The sequence below is a fragment of the Mus caroli genome, unplaced genomic scaffold, assembly GCF_978045245.1.
Source record: "Mus caroli unplaced genomic scaffold, Mus_caroli_1 scaffold_7, whole genome shotgun sequence".
Lineage (NCBI taxonomy): Eukaryota > Metazoa > Chordata > Mammalia > Rodentia > Muridae > Mus > Mus caroli.
The window spans coordinates 145,473,619-145,491,837 of NW_028227262.1; the positions used below are offsets into that span (position 1 = coordinate 145,473,619).

General features: G+C 39.1%; 1 pseudogene; it reads left to right on the forward strand.

The window, feature by feature from the left end:
- Positions 1 to 11,051: 11,051 nt before the first annotated feature.
- LOC110297101 (peptidyl-prolyl cis-trans isomerase NIMA-interacting 4 pseudogene) lies at positions 11,052 to 11,471 on the forward strand (annotated as a pseudogene).
- Positions 11,472 to 18,219: the final 6,748 nt, after the last annotated feature.

Consider the following 18,219-nt stretch of genomic DNA (forward strand, 5'->3'; position numbering starts at 1 on the left):
CATTATACATCATTTGGACCACTATAATCTCTAGACAAAGAAGCTCGCCTAATCTCTAGACAAAATTAAAAAAAACCATTTTAAATAGTTCACTTCATGGCATAACTTGCTATTTTCCTAGACTATGCCACGTGACTTTTAAGTAGTATACAAATTAGAAAGGTTTTCACCAGGTGCTTCTGCTTAGAAGAATAGTCAAAGGTAAGTATATTTCTAATAAATACTTTACACTATTCATCTCAAATTTATTTTTAAAAAAATGGTTTATTCAAATATATTGTTAAGCTGTGTCTTTCTCAGCATACACACTTCTAATTGTAACACTTCATACTTACCATCTTTATAATATATTTTATCTGTCAGGGTTTAATTAGCTAAGACGAGATCAGTCTCTGTATCCTAAGAATAAGTCCCCGTGGTAAAGAGAATTATTGATGTATCAAAATTAGAGGGTTGAAAGGTGAGAAAAGTCACGACAAACAAGCCACTCTATAGCTTGCCCTCTAGAGGAAAAAATGGAATTGCATCACTATGCCTACCTAATTAGAGCATCCTCTGAATTAGAGGATGTCAGGGAACATGCACATTAAACTCGCTATTTCATAACCTGTTTGTCCTGAGAAGGCTGCTTACAGAATTGATAGAGAATCTAGGCACGTACCTAGATTAGCATCTCTAACATAGCCAACATTTGCCTACATTCTTGATCATGCTTCTCCCAATTTCTTCCTTGTAAGAAATGTCCTAAAAGTCAGTATAGAGTCTCATCTACAATTTCTTTACTGTTACACAATGTAATGAATGAAGGGACTTAGTCGGCCTGTTTTGTAAATGTCCTTTTGCCCAACTCCTTTAAGTCAACTGCTAGATGTTGTCATGTTGAATGTCTCAACTGCTCTGGTTGCACTACTATACATGTGAGTTTTATAGTCAAGTCTGCTTTCTTCTTTCCTTCTAACCTGTTACAAACCCACACACTGTTTTACTCTTGTTATAAATGTCACCAACCTAGATGCACATTAAAATATAAGAAAAATATAGCCTTACTTATGCACTTGTCATTTACTACAATTTCAGACCTTTTTAGAGACCCACATCTGTCTGCTCAAAACCTTGCTCTAAACTTAATCATGATGTGAGCTTGCTGCTTATGGATGGATCTAAATATGTCTTCATTTTATTGTTCTCTTTGAAAGTTGTTTGTTGGGTGTAGAGTTTGGGGAGGGCCAATTTTATTTCATTACTTTAAAGATGTTATGCTGAATTCAGAGCTTCATAGGTACAGATGTCTCATGATATGCCTGGGAAATCTCTTGACCGCATTGGCTCAACTGAGCTATAATGTTAATCAGATATACTGGCAAATGACCATTCCTTTCTCCAAACATGATTTCTCTCCTCCCTTCTTTCAGCTTGACTTTTGATATTCTGGGTCTATATGCATTAAAGCCATTTACAGTTGAACACTTGGACATTTTGAATATTCCTTCTGTGTGTTTTATTTTCCGATAAATCTTTTCACTAGTTCTTTAAATTTACCAAGCTTTCTTTTCCCACATCACATTCAACATGGGCAGCTTTCACCTTGAACATTTGAGTTTTGATCTTTGAACACTGAGTATCTGTAGTATCCCTGTGGCTATGTAATACACCTTGTGTTTTATGCAGGATTTTGGACATATGAGACATAGTTAAAGTAGTTGTGTTAATATCTTTGTGTGCTTTATCTGACCCCATGTCAATTCTTGTTTGCTTGCAGTTAATGACTATTTTTCCTCATTATGGATTGTGTTTTCCTGTTCCTTGGTATTCCTGGCAATGTTTTAGTGGGAATATGGATGGAAAGACCAATCCCTAAAGCGGTTCACATGTCAAAGCTGCACCCCGAGTAGTACTGTTAGAAGAAGCAGTAAACTTAAGAAGCTAGACTTTATAGGAAGCCCTTAGGCTTTGGGGAATTTGTCCTCAAATAGACACAGCAATTCCAACTGTCATGTTCTCCTTTCCACTTCCTGGTTTGTAATGCAACCACTTGCTTTGACTGGCATCAGCACCGCTGCAATCCACCACACACATCAGAGGTTGAATCGATGGGCTGACAAGTCCTGGGTGTGAAATTCCAAACAGTTAAATAAATTTTCTCTTTGCAGGTCACTTTACCCAGGAAATTTATTATAGTAACATGAAGTTGACTAATATAGATGTTAATGCACATTAAATATTTATTGCTTGCTGAGTATATTTCTATTCTGTAATTGACCTTTGTTCTGGAATTATAGTTATTGGAAATTTTTCAATAACAAACGCTTACGTTTGTTAGGAAGAATCTGAGCCCATCTAGGGTTTCTTGCTTTTTTTTTTTTTTTTTTTTTTTGTGAAGTTGCGTATTTTCTTTTTCTTTTTTTTTATATTTTTATTACATATTTTCCTCAATTACATTTCCAATGCTATCCCAAAAGTCCCCCATAGCGCCCCCCACTTCCCTACCCACCCATTCCCATTCTTTTGGCCCTGGCATTCCCCTATATTGGGGCATATAAAGTTTGCAAGTCCAATGGGCCTCTCTTTCCATTCATGGCCGACTAGGCCATCGTTCGATACATATGCAGCTAGAGACAAGAGCTCCGGGGTTCTGGTTAGTACATCATGTTGTTCCAACAATAGGGTTGCAGATCCCTTTAGCTCCTTGGGTACTTTCTCTAGCTTCTCCATTGGGAGCCCTGTGATACATCCAATAGCTGTCTGTGAACATCCACTCCTGTGTTTGCTAGGCCCCGGCATCATCTCACAAGAGACAGCTATATTTGGGTCCTTTCAGCAAAATCTTGCTAGTGTATGCAATGGTGTCAGCGTTTAGAAGCTGATTATGGGACGGATCCCTGGATACAGCAGTCTCTAAATGGTCCATCCTTTCATCACAGCTACGAACTTTGTCTCTGTAACTCCTTCCCTGGGTGTTTTGTTCCCAATTCTAAGAAGGTGCACAGTGTCCACACTTTGGTCTTCATTCTTCTTGAGTTTCATGCGTTTAGCAAATTGTATCTTATATCTTGGGTATCCTAAGTTTTGGGCTAATATCCACTTATCAATGAATACATATTGTGTGAGTTCTTTTGTGATTGTGTTACTTCACTCAAGATGATGCCCTCCAGGTCCATCCATTTGGCTAGGAATTTCATAAATTCATTCTTTTTAATAGCTGAGTAGTACTCCATTGTGTAAATGTACCATAATTTCTGTATCCATTCCTCTGTTGAGGGACATCTGGGTTCTTTCCAGCTTCTGGCTATTATAAATAGGGCTGCTATGAACATAGTGGAGCATGTGTCCTTTTTACCGGTTGGGACATCTTCTGGATATATGCCCAGGAGAGGTATTGCTGGATCCTCCGGTAGTACTATGTCCAATTTTCTGAGAAACCGACAGACTGATTTCCAGAGTGGTTGTACAAGCTTGCAATCCCACCAACAATGGAGGAGTGTTCCTCTTTCTCCACATCCTCGCCAGCATCTGCTGTCACCTGAATTTTTGATCTTAGCCATTCTGACTGGTGTGAGGTGGAATCTCAGGGTTGTTTTGATTTGCATTTCCCTGATGATTAAGGATGTTGAACATTTTTTCAGGTGTTTCTCTGCCATTCGGTATTCCTCAGGTGAGAATTCTTTGTTCAGTTCTGAGCCCCATTTTTTAATGGGGTTATTTGACTTTCTGGAGTCCACCTTCTTGAGTTCTTTTTATATATTGGATATTAGTCCCTTATCTGATTTAGGATAGGTGAAGATCCTTTCCCAGTCTGTTGGTAGTTTTTTTGTCTTATTGATGGTGTCTTTAGCCTTGCAGAAGCTTTGTAGTTTCATGAGGTCCCACTTGTCAATACAAGATCTTACAGCACAGGCCATTACTGTTCTATTCAGGAATTTTTCCCCTGTGCCCATATCTTCAAGGCTTTTCCCCACTTTCTCCTCTATAAGTTTCAGTGTCTCTGGTTTTATGTGAAGTTCCTTGATCCACTTAGACTTGACCTTAGTACAAGGAGATAGGAATGGATCGATTCGCATTCTTCTACATGTTAACAACCAGTTGTGCCAGCACCATTTGTTGAAAATGCTGTCTTTCTTCCACTGGATGTTTTTAGCTCCCTTGTCGAAGATCAAGTGACCACAGGTGTGTGGGTTCATTTCTGGGTCTTCAATTCTATTCCATTGGTCTATTAGTCTGTCACTATACCAGTACCATGCAGTTTTTATCACAATTGCTCTGTAGTAGAGCTTTAGGTCCGGCATGGTGATTCCACCAGAGGTTCTTTTATCCTTGAGAAGAGTTTTTGCTATCCTAGGGTTTTTGTTATTCCAGATGAATTTGCAGATTGCACTTTCTAATTCGTTGAAGAATTGATTTGGAATTTTGATGGGGATTGCATTGAATCTGTAGATTGCTTTTGGCAAGATAGCCATTTTTACAATGTTGATCCTGCCAATCCATGAGCATGGGAGATCTTTCCATCTTCTGAGATCTTCTATAATTTCTTTCTTCAGAGACTTGAAGTTTTTATTATACAGATCTTTCACTTCCTTAGTTAGAGACACGCCAAGATATTTTATATTATTTGTGACTATTGAGAAGGGTGTTGTTTCCCTAATTTCTTTCTCAGCCTGTTTATTCTTTGTGTAGAGAAAGGCCATTGATTTGTTTGAGTTAATTTTATATCCAGCTACTTCACCGAAGCTGTTTATCAGGCTTAGGAGTTCTCTGGTGGAATTTTTAGGGTCACTTATATATACTATCATATCATCTGCAAAAAGTGATATTTTGACTTCATCTTTTCCAATTTGTATCCCTTTGATCTCCTTTTGTTGTCGAATTGCTCTGGCTAGGACTTCAAGTACAATGTTGAATAGGTATGGAGAAAGAGGACAGCCTTGTCTAGTCCCTGATTTTAGAGGGATTGCTTCAAGCTTCTCACCATTTACTTTGATGTTGGCTACTGGTTTGCTGTAGATTGCTTTTATCATGTTTAGGTATGGGCCTTGAATTCCTGATCTTTCCAAGACTTTTATCATGAATGGGTGTTGGATCTTGTCAAATGCTTTTTCCGCATCTAACGAGATGACCATGTGGTTTTTGTCTTTGAGTTTGTTTATATACTGGATTACGTTGATGGATTTCCTTATATTGAACCATCCCTGCATCCCTGGGATGAAACCTACTTGGTCAGGATGGATGATTGTTTTGATGTGTTCTTGGATTTGGTTAGCAAGAACTTTATTGAGGATTTTTGCATCAATATTCATAAGGGATATTGGTCTGAAGTTTTCTATCTTTGTTGGGTCTTTTTGTGGTTTAGGTATCAGAGTAATTGTGGCTTCACAGAATGAGTTGGGTAGAGTACCTTCTGTTTCTATTTTGTGGAATAGTTTGTGAAGAACTGGGATTAGATCTTCTTTGAAGGTCTGATAGAACTCTGCACTAAACCCATCTGGTCCTGGGCTTTTTTTAGTTGGGAGACTATTAATGACTGCTTCTATTTCTTTGGGGGATATAGGGCTGTTTAGATCATTAACCTGATCTTGATTCAACTTTGGTACCTGGTATCTGTCTAGGAACTTCTCCATTTCATCCAGGTTCTACAGTTTTGTTGAGTATAGCCTTTGGTAGAAGGATCTGATGGTGTTTTGGATGTCTTCAGGATCTGTTGTTACGTCTCCTTTTTCATTTCTGATTTTGTTAATTAGGATGCTTTCCCTGTGCCCTCTAGTGAGTCTGGCTAAGGGTTTATCTATCTTGTTGATTTTCTCAAAGAACCAGCTCCTTGATTGGTTGATTCTTTGAATAGTTTTTCTTGTTTCCACTTGGTTGATTTCACCCCTGAGTTTGATTATTTCCTGCCGTCTACTCCTCTTGGGTGAATTTGCTTCCTTTTGTTCTAGTGCTTTTAGGTGTGTTGTCAAGCTGCTAATGTGTGCTCTCTCTAGTTTCCTTTTGGAGGCACTCAGAGCTATGAGTTTTCCTCTTAGAAATGCTTTCATTGCGTCCCATAAGTTTGGGTATGTTGTGGCTTCATTTTCATTGAACTCTAAAAAGTCCTTAATTTCTTTCTTTATTCCTTCCTTGACCAAGGTATCATTGAGAAGAGTGTTGTTCAGTTTCCACGTAAAGGTTGGCTTTCTATTATTTATTTTGTTATTGAAGATCAGCCTTAGTCCATGGTGATCTGATAGGATGCATGGGACAATTTCAATATTTTTGTATCTGTTGAGGCCTGCTTTGTGACCAATTATGTGGTCAATTTTGGAGAAGGTACCATGAGGTGCTGAGAAGAAGGTATATCCTTTTGCTTTAGGATAGAATGTTCTGTAGATATCTGCCAGATCCATTTGATTCATAATTTCTCTTAGTTTCACTGTGTCCCTGTTTAGTTTCTGTTTCCATGATCTGTCCATTGGTGAAAGTGGTGTGTTGAAGTCTCCCACTATTATTGTATGAGGTGCAATGTGTACTTTGAGCTTTACTAAAGTTTCTTTAATGAATGTGGCTGCCTTTGTATTTGGAGCATAGATATTCAGGATTGATAGTTCCTCTTGGAGGATTTTACCTTTGATGAGTATGGTGTCCCTCCCTGTCTTTTTTAATGACTTTGGGTTGGAAGTCAATCTTATCAGATATTAGAATGGCTACTCCAGCTTGTTTCTTCATACCATTTGCTTGGAAAATTTTTTCCAGCCTTTCATTCTGAGGTAGTGTCTATCCTTTTCTCTGAGATGAGTTTCCTGTAAGCAGCAAAATGTTGGGTCTTGTTTGTGTAGCCAGTTTGTTAGTCTATGTCTTTTTATCGGGGAGTTGAGTCCATTGATATTAAGAGATATTAAGGAAAAGTAATTGTTGTTTCCTGTTATTTTTGTTGTTAAAGTTGGCATTTTGTTCTTGTGGCTGTCTTCTTTTAGGTTTGTTGAGGGATTACCTTCTTGTTGTTTCTAGGGCGTGGTTCCTGTCCTTGTATTGGTTTTTTTCTGTTATTATCCTTTGAAGGGCTGGATTCGTGGAGAGATAATGTGTGAATTTGGTTTTATCGTGGAATACTTTGGTTTCTCCATCTATGTTAATTGAGAGTTTGGCTGGTTATAGTAGCCTGGGCTGGAATTTGTGTTCTTTTAGTGTCTGTATAACATCTGTCCAGGATCTTCTGGCTTTCATAGTCTCTGGTGAAAAATCTGGTGTAATTCTGATAGGCTTGCCTTTATATGTTACTTGGCCTTTTTCTCTTACTGCTTTTAGTATTCTATCTTTATTTAGAGCATTTGTTGTTCTGATTATTATGTGTCGGGAGGTGTTTCTTTTCTGGTCCAGTCTATTTGGAGTTCTGTAGGCTTCTTGTATGTTCATGGGCATCTCTTTCTTTAGATTTGGGAAGTTTTCTTCTATAATTTTGTTGAAGATGTTTGCTGGTCCTTTGAGTTGAAAATCTTCATTCTCATCCACTCCTATTATCCGTAGGTTTGGTCTTCTCATTGTGTCCTGTATTTCTTGGATGTTTTGAGTTAGGATCTTTTTGCATTTTACATTTTCCTTGATTGTTGTGCCGATGTTCTCTATGGAATCTTCTGCACCTGAGATTCTCTCTTCCATCTCTTGTATTCTGTTGCTGATGCTCGTATCTATGTTTCCAGATTTCTTTCCTAGGGTTTCTATCTCCAGTGTTGCCTCATTTTGGGTTTTCTTTATTGTGTCTACTTCCCTTTTTAGGTCTAGTATGGTTTTGTTCATTTCCATCATCTGTTTGGATGTGTTTTCCTGTTTTTCTGTAAGGACTTCTACCTGTTTGATTATGTTATCCTGTTTTTCTTTAAGGATTTGTAACTCTTTAGCAGTGTTCTCCTGCAATTCTTTAAGGGATTTTTGTGCTTCCTCTTTAGTGTCTTCTGCCTGTTTAGCAGTGTTCTCCTGTAGTTCTTTAAGTGTTTTATTAAAGTCCTTCTTGAAGTCCTCTACCATCATCAGGAGATATGCTTTTAAATCCGTGTCTAGCTTTTCCGGTGTGTTGGGGTGCCCTGGACTGGGCGAAGTGGGGGTGCTGGGTTCTGATGATGGTGAGTGGTCTTGGTTTCTGTTAGTAAGGTTATTACGTTTACCTTTCGCCATCTGGTAATCTCTGGGGTTAGTTGTTGTCGTTGTCACTGTTTAAAGATTGGAGCAGAAGCTGTGTTCCACTCACCAGCAGTCTCTAAATCCTGCGGCGGGGGTCGTGGATAGCTGACGGTACCCCGGTGCTGGTCCAGCCGGAAGAGGCCTGTGGTCCTACTCAGGCCGGTTTTCTGCTTCCCTAACTAATGCAGTCTCTGGTCCTGCGTGCAATTGGATTGGAGCAGAAGCTGTGTTCCACTCTCCAAAAGTCTTAAGATCCTGTGGTGGGTGTTGTGGGTAGCTGGCGAGTGTCAGCCGACCCTACGCCCCAGCTGCCCTGGTGCTTTTCTGACCGGAAGAGGGTTGTGGCCCTATGTAGGCCAGATTTCTCTCTCCCCAACCAGAGCAGTCTCAGGTCCCGCGTGATTGGACTGGAGCAGAAGCTGTGTTCCACTCACCAGCAGTCCCAAAATCCTGCGGCGGGGGTCGTGGGTAGCTGGCGGGTGTCAGGCAACCCTGCGCTCCCGCTACCCCGGCGCTGATCGGTCTGGATGAGGCCTGTGGCCCTACTCAGGCCGGTTTCTGCTTCCCTAACTAATGCAGTCTCAGGTCCCGCGCAATTGGATTGGAGCAGAAGCTGTGTTCCACTCACCAGAAGTCTTAAGATCCTGTGGCGGGTGTTGTGGGTAGCTGGCGAGTGTCAGGGTTTCTTGCTTTTAAGGCAAGGTCTCTCTGAGTGTCCCACTCAATATTTTATGAATTGTAACTTCTGGAAGACAAAGAAAGGGACAACAAATTTTCATGTGTTATTTGTAGACATTTTCTCCTTTTAACCCAACTCGTCCTTCCTTCCTTTCTTCTTTCTTTCTTTCTTTCTTTCTTTCTGTCTTTCTTTCTTTCTTTCTTTCTTTCTTTCTCTCTTCCTTTCTTCCTTTCTTTCTTCCTTCCTTCCTTCCTTCCTTCCTCCCTTTCTTTCTTTCTTTCTTTCTTTCTTTCTTTCTTTCTTCCTTCCTTCCTTCCTTCCTTCCTTCTTTCATACTTTCTTTCTTTTTGTTATTTTATTTATTTACATGTCAAATGTTATTCCCCTTCCTGGTCTCCTCTCTGCAAATCTCCTCTCCCATCTCCCCTCCCCTTTGCCTCTAAGAGGGTGCTCACCCATGTACCCACATACTCCCTCTTTTCTATTTTTGAGAAAAGAGCTTGTAAGCAACCACACCCCAGTAATCTTGAGAAATAAAAATGAAAGATGAAAAGGAAGCAAGAAAAAAAAGGGGAGAGGAGGGAGAGGAATGAATGGGAAGGGCTGGCCCCTTCTCTCCTCCTCCTCCCCTCCCCCTTCTCCTATTCTTCCTAACCTCTCTGTTTGTGCACCTTTTCCTCTACAGTACTTTGTCATAGACAGCAGTTGTATTGGTCTCTGCAGAGTATGAATGTCTTCCCCTTTATTACTGAGATTCCTGAGCTCTGCACAAGAAATTACCACCCATGCCACATGAAGGGGCATGGTTCTAATAACAGTGAAGAAAAACCAAGCAAACAAGATAGATGAACTTATCAACTGGAGGGAAGGCAAGCAGACAAACTGCAAATGCCCCCCCCCCCTTGGTGTTCAAATTCCAACTTTAAACAATCCTATCAAGAAATCCTCAGGAAAATGCATAAAGGCTTGCATCTTACTTGATATTCTATCAGTTAATTTGACAGCCAGGTAATCCTGTATTGTATTTAGTTCTTCTCAACAGACTTAATTGTTATATTAAGCTACATGTTGCACCCACTGTCTGGTTTTGAGTAAGGGATTGTGCATTGTTGCAGTCCATGTCTAAATGACCACTGCAGGGCTAACACATAACCTTCTTCCTGTGTGTAGTGCATTTAGTTTTGTTCCCTCAAGCTCCTCACCCTTTGTGTGCCTGGTCTATAAGAGGTTCCAGTTCCCAAATGGTGTTATGTGACTCCTCCCAGCATTTTAGCTGGGACTGAAAATTTTACAATTAACTTACAGGTCAAACACTACTCCCCAGCACAACACTTACCCTCTAGTATTTGAGAGTTGGACTATCAACCTAAGTCTGTGAATGTGTTAAATAAATAGATACCTTTACCACCAAAATAGGAACATGCAATGCTAATACAAAACTAGGCCATCATTGTCTTAAACCATGTGTATATACAAGGTTATGCTATTTATGAATAGATATGTATCACAAAACAATATTTTTCTCCATTTAAATTAGAACACTGAAATAAAATTAAAATTTTATTGGCGTGTTGAACATTTCCCCCCTGACATTCTGACTCTTAAGCCATTTAGTTGTGTTACATCTTTGCAAGTCTTTTCTGAGGATAATTCCCAATGTGTAGTGGTCACATACTTGTGTTAGATATATGTCTACTTTTAAAAATATTTTTTAGACACTTGGAAAAAATGAAGTAGACTCCTATGATTTAATGGAGAAAAACACTTTATAGGAATTGAATGATGAAGATTAGAGGATGCAGTACAAGATAACTTATAACCATGCATATTGTTTTGGTTTCCCTTTGCTGCATGTGGAAACTTGAACCTGGCATCTTCTGTGTGGTACACAAGCACTCTACCACCAAGCTTTATTCCCAATGTTATGGACTACTTTTAAATGTATAGAACTTTCTGAAGAACAGAAGAACATTGGTTAAATATGACTTCTTGGACAAAGGATAAATGAGGGATAATAAAAGATTTACTGCAAAAATATTTTGGTATAAGTTTTCTTTGATATACACAGTTCATTAATTCTGTGTAACTTCCCCATTTTTTCACTTCATGTGAATATGCTATATTTTCCTCCTCTAATTTCAATGTATGCATAGCACCCATCCCCTATTAATAGATAGGTCATTTCTGACCTAACAACACCTTAATAACAAATAGAGTACACTGCCGAGTTCAACTGCAAGCTTAAGAGATGCCACTGAAGGGGAAACGCAGTTCTGGAAAAAGAGAGAAAGGAGGTGCAGCTTCTGGGAGTGACAGTCCTGATGAGAAGTCTCACGGTCCTAAAGGTGCTGGCAATGCAGCACAGGTCAGACACACTCTATGTGAAAAACATGGGAAAATCATGGAAGCCATGGAAAAGTTAAAGTCTGGAATGAGATTCAGTGAAGTGGTCACACAATATAATGAAGATTAAGCCAGACAAGGGGGTGACTTGGGTTGGATGACCAGAAGACCCAACCCAATGGTGGGGCTAATTTAAGAAGCAATATTTGCTCTGCCTGTAAGTGGAATAGATAAGTCTGTGTTTACAGATCTACCAGTTAAGACCAATTTTGGGTATCATGTTATTATGTTTGAAGAGAAAAAATAAAATCACATGAAAAAACTGGAAAAAAAAAGAGTACACTGATTTTTGTATAGACATGGGGCATGATGTCTGGGTTAATGTTCTTGGCCTTTAAAAATAATACTAATTTCTCTTCCATTGTAAAAGAAAACTTTATATAGAATCATTTAAATTAGGCTTATTCCTATGTTTGTGGTTTGGATTATATTGCAGATGAAAAATAATTGATTATTTGCCTGAAAACAAGTATTTGAGTAATGAATAGGTTCTGGTGACTTTGATCTGCATTGTTATGGATATTCTAATACAAATCGAATGAAACACAATTGAAAACCATCTCTATATATACAGGATAATTTTGATTCTTTGCACGATGATTTATTAGATAAAACTGAGCTAATATTGTCATCAATTGTACGCACTTATAAAAATGAGCATTTTAATATGGTATAATTTTTTTCCAATTATTTTCACCATTTTCAAACTGAATAGTCATTAATGCAACTAATTCAATGAATGGTTCTGTGGAGTATTTGATATGTCATTACATATCATTCTGATCACTATTCTCTCTCAATGATTATCTTGTTAAATGCAAGAGGGATTTTGGAAATTGCAAATTAAGAAAGGCTAGGGCTGGCAAGATGGTTCTATAGGTCAAATGCTATCTACACAGGCCTGGTTAACTGAGTTTCATCTCCAGAACTCATACAGAGGTACAAGGGGAGGATCAATTACATAAAGATTTCCTCTGCCCTCCAGTTACATGCTGTGGCAGCTCTGTGCATATACTTGAGCATGCACTCTGAAACAGGACTGAGTGCCTCTATAGATACATATATACAACATAATAAAGATGATAATAGTTACAATTAATAAAATTTAAAAGAAAAGAGAATGAAGGCTGATTAGGTCTATTCTATATTCCCTGGGCTACAAAGAAAAGGATCTGTAGAGTTAAAGGTGGATTTAGAGTATTTTAAAACATAATATAAAGTCTTCTCATTATATTTCAGAGGTTCAAAGATGAAATGTTAATTCATAAGATAAAGTGTGGTCACAAGAATTCTCAAATAATATACTCAAATGAAAAATTAAGAGAAAAAATGAACAAACAAACAAAAAAGACCAAGGCAGCAAATAGTAAGCAGCAGGATGATGCATTGCTTGTCAAGAGCTGTGCCTTTAACTGCTGCAGAAGGAGACTGCCAGGTATTTAGAAAGAAGGAGACAGCAGGCCAGTGGGGTGGGGGTGGGGCAGGGAGACCAACATGTGAGGGAGGTCAGAGTGCATTGTATACATGCCTGGAAATGTCATAATAGAATCAATGTATTGGTAAAGTTAATACATACAAATTTTAAAATGCAAAAACGAGGGTTGGGGCTGGGTGGTAGTGTGCTTGCCTTGTATTTATAATACAATAAAGGAATTTAGGCAGGAAAAGGAAAGGAAAGAAATGGAAACAAAATGTGCTCTCCTCATTTTATCCAAAGCAAAACATAATTTGCAATTGTATTGTCTATTCCAAATTGTATTTTTATTAGAATTTCACCTAGCCAAGTGATTTTTATAAAAGATGGGCTACAGTTTATTAACAGCCTTCATTGTTTTTCTAATTGCATTTTTGGTAAATTATGTCAATGTACAAATTATAAAACTTCAATGAAGAGGGGAGGGGTAAAGTTGGATAGCACATAGCACCATGAAAAGCAGCTGTGAGATGCCAGATGGTGCACTCAGTAAAGACCACATGTCCCAACTGCTTCTTTTTTTTAATATTTTTTATTACGTATTTTCCTCAATTACATTTCCAATGCTATTCCAAAAGTCCCCCATATCCTCCCCCCCCCACTCCCCTACCCACCCATTCCCACTTTATGGCCCTGGCATTCCCCTGTACTGAGGCATATAAAGTTTGCATGTCCAATGGGCCTCTCTTTCCAGTGATGGCCAACTAGGCCATCTTCTGATGCATATGCAGCTAGAGACACGAGCTCTGGAGGTACAGGTTAGTTCATATTGTTGTTCCACCTATAGGGTTGCAGACCCCTTCAGCTCCTTGGGTGCTTTCAGCTTCGAGAGTTTTGACCTAGAAAAAACTGAGTTGAATCTGTAGGCTCCTCTTTAGTCTAGCACGAACAAAACGGAAGCTTTGCTTTCAGAGCTTTTGTATCATTGGTTGAGTTCCCTGTCTGGGAAATTGTCTGTTAAGTGGAAAGAGCTTCTAGCTCCCCAGCAGAGAGTGTACAGAAGCAGTTGGGGTCTTAACTTTGCCCCTTCTTAGAATTGGGAACAATCACCCATGGCTAACAATTAGCCTCCAAACGATGACACCATTGCATACACTAGCAAGCGTTTGCTGAAAGGACCCTGACATAGCTGTCTCTTGTGAGACTAGGCCGGGGCCTAGCAAACACATAAGTGGATGCTCACAGTCAGCTATTAGATGGATCACAGGGCCCCCAATGGAGAAGCTAGAGAAAGTATCCAAGGAGCTAAAGAGATCTGCAACCCTGTAGGTGCAACAACATTTTGAACTAGCCAGTACCCTGGAGCTCTTGACTCTAGCTGCATATGTGTCAAAAGATATCCCTGGATATGGCAGTCTCTAGATGGTCCATCCTTTTGGAGAGATGGGGAAAAAAACAAAGATACTTTTTGATAAATATAATTAAGTAAAAAAATGGCTATTCAGAGTTTTCATAAAAGGAATGCTAAAGAAAGTTATTCAGGCTGAAAGAAATGATACCAGAAGAAAGCACATGACTTTTATGGCTTAATAAAGTTTTATTATATTATGGCTCATAATCCTTGACAAAGTCTATTCACGTATGGAAAAATGCTTTATGTGAACCTTTAGTGTTTCTTAAAACTGCTGCTGTTGAGAATTCATGCATGCACATGTGTATTAGCACACATCCACACATCCACACCACACATCCACACACGCACACACACACACACACACACACACACACATTACATCTTAGAGAATGTCCATTTAGAAGAATAATACAATAGCTTCTCTCCATTGAGCCACAGCTCTTGGTTCAATGATGGTGCCTTTTTGGAGGGAGGGGCGTTATCTTGAAAAACAGAACTTAAATCCAATCAGAAAGTGATTGGAAACTCCCATAATATTCCTCAGATACATGTATTTTCAAATTACGTATCTGACAAAAAGCATGTGTCTAGATTCTTATGCAGAACTCTCAAAATGTAACGAAAATACTTTATTTTTTTTAATTTTTAATATTTTTATTACATATTTTCCTCAATTACATTTCCAATGCTATCCCAAAAGTCCCCCATAGCGCCCCCCACTTCCCTACCCACCCATTCCCATTCTTTTGGCCCTGGCATTCCCCTATATTGGGGCATATAAAGTTTGCAAGTCCAATGGGCCTCTCTTTCCATTCATGGCCGACTAGGCCATCGTTCGATACATATGCAACTAGAGACAAGAGCTCCGGGGTTCTGGTTAGTACATCATGTTGTTCCAACAATAGGGTTGCAGATCCCTTTAGCTCCTTGGGTACTTTCTCTAGCTTCTCCATTGGGAGCCCTGTGATACATCCAATAGCTGTCTGTGAACATCCACTCCTGTGTTTGCTAGGCCCCGGCATCGTCTCACAAGAGACAGCTATATTTGGGTCCTTTCAGCAAAATCTTGCTAGTGTATGCAATGGTGTCAGCGTTTAGAAGCTGATTATGGGATGGATCACTGGATACGGCAATCTCTAAATGGTCCATCCTTTCATCACAGCTACGAACTTTGTCTCTGTAACTCCTTCCCTGGGTGTTTTGTTCCCAATTCTAAGAAGGGGCACAGTGTCCACACTTTGGTCTTCATTCTTCTTGAGTTTCATGCGTTTAGCAAATTGTATCTTATATCTTGGGTATCCTAAATTTTGGGCTAATATCCACTTATCAGTGAATACATATTGTGTGAGTTCTTTTGTGATTGTGTTACTTCACTCAAGATGATGCCCTCCAGGTCCATCCATTTGGCTAGGAATTTCATAAATTCATTCTTTTTAATAGCTGAGTAGTACTTCATTGTGTAAATGTACCATAATTTCTGTATCCATTCCTCTGTTGAGGAACATCTGGGTTCTTTCCAGTTTCTGGCTATTATAAATAGGGCTGCTATGAACATAGTGGAGCATGTGTCCTTTTTACCGGTTGGGACATCTTCGGGATATATGCCCAGGAGAGGTATTGCTGGATCCTCCGGTAGTACTATGTCCAATTTTCTGAGGAACCGACAGACTGATTTCCAGAGTGGTTGTACAAGCTTGCAATCCCACCAACAATGGAGGAGTGTTCCTCTTTCTCCACATCCTCGCCAGCATCTGCTGTCACCTGAATTTTTGATCTTAGCCATTCTGACTGGTGTGAGGTGGAATCTCAGGGTTGTTTTGATTTGCATTTCCCTGATGATTGAGGATGTTGAACATTTTTTCAGGTGCTTCTCTGCCATTCGGTATTCCTCAGGTGAGAATTCTTTGTTCAGTTCTGAGCCCCATTTTTTAATGGGGTTATTTGACTTTCTGGAGTCCACCTTCTTGAGTTCTTTATATATATTGGATATTAGTCCCTTATCTGATTTAGGATAGGTGAAGATCCTTTCCCAATCTGTTGGTGGTTTTTTTGTCTTATTGATGGTGTCTTTAGCCTTGCAGAAGCTTTGTAGTTTCATGAGGTCCCACTTGTCAATTCTCGATCTTACAGCACAAGCCATTACTGTTCTATTCAGGAATTTTTCCCCTGTGCCCATATCTTCAAGGCTTTTCCCCACTTTCTCCTCTATAAGTTTCAGTGTCTCTGGTTTTATGTGAAGTTCCTTGATCCACTTAGACTTGACCTTAGTACAAGGAGATAGGAATGGATCGATTCGCATTCTTCTACATGTTAACAACCAGTTGTGCCAGCACCATTTGTTGAAAATGCTGTCTTTCTTCCACTGGATGTTTTTAGCTCCCTTGTCGAAGATCAAGTGACCATAGGTGTGTGGGTTCATTTCTGGGTCTTCAATTCTATTCCATTGGTCTATTTGTCTGTCACTATACCAGTACCATGCAGTTTTTATCACAATTGCTCTGTAGTAGAGCTTTAGGTCCGGCATGGTGATTCCACCAGAGGTTCTTTTATCCTTGAGAAGAGTTTTTGCTATCCTAGGGTTTTTGTTATTCCAGATGAATTTGCAGATTGCACTTTCTAATTCGTTGAAGAATTGAGTTGGAATTTTGATGGGGATTGCATTGAATCTGTAGATTGCTTTTGGCAAGATAGCCATTTTTACAATGTTGATCCTGCCAATCCATGAGCATGGGAGATCTTTCCATCTTCTGAGATCTTCTATAATTTCTTTCTTCAGAGACTTGAAGTTTTTATTATACAGATCTTTCACTTCCTTAGTTAGAGTCACGCCCAGATATTTTATATTATTTGTGACTATTGAGAAGGGTGTTGTTTCCCTAATTTCTTTCTCAGCCTGTTTATTCTTTGTGTAGAGAAAGGCCATTGATTTGTTTGAGTTAATTTTATATCCAGCTACTTCACCGAAGCTGTTTATCAGGCTTAGGAGTTCTCTGGTGGAATTTTTAGGGTCACTTATATATACTATCATATCATCTGCAAAAAGTGATATTTTGACTTCATCTTTTCCAATTTGTATCCCTTTGATCTCCTTTTGTTGTCGAATTGCTCTGGCTAGGACTTCAAGTACAATGTTGAATAGGTATGGAGAAAGTGGACAGCCTTGTCTAGTCCCTGATTTTAGAGGGATTGCTTCAAGCTTCTCACCATTTACTTTGATGTTGGCTACTGGTTGCTGTAGATTGCTTTTATCATGTTTAGGTATGGGCCTCGAATTCCTGATCTTTCCAAGACTTTTATCATGAATGGGTGTTGGATCTTGTCAAATACTTTTTCTGCATCTAAAGAGATGACCATGTGGTTTTTGTCTTTGAGTTTGTTTATATACTGGATTACGTTGATGGATTTCCTTATATTGAACCATCCCTGCATCCCTGGGATGAAACCTACTTGGTCAGGATGGATGATTGTTTTGATGTGTTCTTGGATTCGGTTAGCAAGAACTTTATTGAGGATTTTTGCATCAATATTCATAAGGGATATTGGTCTGAAGTTTTCTATCTTTGTTGGGTCTTTTTGTGGTTTAGGTATCAGAGTAATTGTGGCTTCATAGAATGAGTTGGGTAGAGTACCTTCTGTTTCTATTTTGTGGAATAGTTTGTGAAGAACTGGGATTAGATCTTCTTTGAAGGTCTGATAGAACTCTGCACTAAACCCATCTGGTCCTGGGCTTTTTATAGTTGGGAGACTATTAATGACTGCTTCTATTTCTTTGGGGGATATAGGGCTGTTTAGATCATTACAAAAATACTTTAAAAAGTTGACAAAGTATATAAGCAAAAATCCAACCAAAGGAAAATCTTCACTGACAAGTAGACATATGAAGTGATGCCTAAATCATATGATGAAAGAAATGTAGTTTGAAGAAGGCAGCAGGATTCTACTGTTGAGGGGAGGAACGGTACCACTGAGCTGGCAGACTCAAGCTGAAAGAAAAGGAACTAGATGGACAGGAGAAATAATGGAACTAAGTCAAACCAGATTCCAATCAAAGCTCAATTTTAATGTCAGAAAACATGCTTTATAAAGAAGAGGGGAGGCCCATCCCTAGCCATGTAAAGTTCCTTTGAAGTAGATAGGTCAGCCTTCTAGTGGGAACTCCGGAAGATA